Genomic DNA, 793 nt, shown 5'->3' on the forward strand with positions numbered 1-793 from the left:
GGTGGGCCAGCAGCTCTGATGCTGTCTGGTCCCCGCTGCTGCCACCAGCACGGCCCTTGTCACAGAGGCCTCGCAGACACCAAAAATGGTGCTGGTATGACCCACCCAAAGCTGCAGCTGAAGCACCGAGGGCTGCGGGGATGAGGACACCCCTATCCAAGGCCCCAGTGCTCCTTGGCTCGGGTGGTACAGGGTGATGGTGCCCAGAAGTGCCCAGATGGTGCCCAGAAGTGCCCAGCATCCTGCCCGCCCCTCACCAGCAGCTCCCCCTGCCCCAGGGCCCGGCCCAGCCCCGGAGCCCTGCAATCGCACACGGGCGCTGCCCTTGGGATGATCCCCCTGCGCGGGACCCGCGACTGCTCCTCCTACCTGGCGCTGCGGGGCTGCCCCGAGGCCGAGCGGTGCCGTGCCGTGCCAGGCTGCCCCGGCCCCACACCGTGCACGTGATGCCGGAGGAAATCGGCTCCACGCTGGGAAGGAAGTTGAAGCAGAGCGCACCTCAGCGCTGGTCCACGCCGCATCCCTGCGCCCCGCGGGGGGACTGCTGCTCCCCGAGCCCACTTCGTGCCCTTCTGGGGCTGCGCGGCCATCCCGGCGGGACACCAGGGCTGGACGGACACCAGGGCCAGGCTCACGGGACTCTCTGTGCTGGGTTTGGGCCATGGGAGAGGCTTTGGATGAGGGTGGGACTGGAGGGCGCTGGGACCGCGGGCGGGGAGCGCTGGCACAGCGGAGCCCCTCCGAGCCGTGTCTCCCCCGGCCACCCCCAGCCTGGAGCCCCCACGCACCTTCT

The sequence above is a fragment of the Fringilla coelebs genome, assembly GCF_963513975.1.
Source record: "Fringilla coelebs genome assembly, chromosome: 28".
Taxonomy (NCBI): domain Eukaryota; kingdom Metazoa; phylum Chordata; class Aves; order Passeriformes; family Fringillidae; genus Fringilla; species Fringilla coelebs.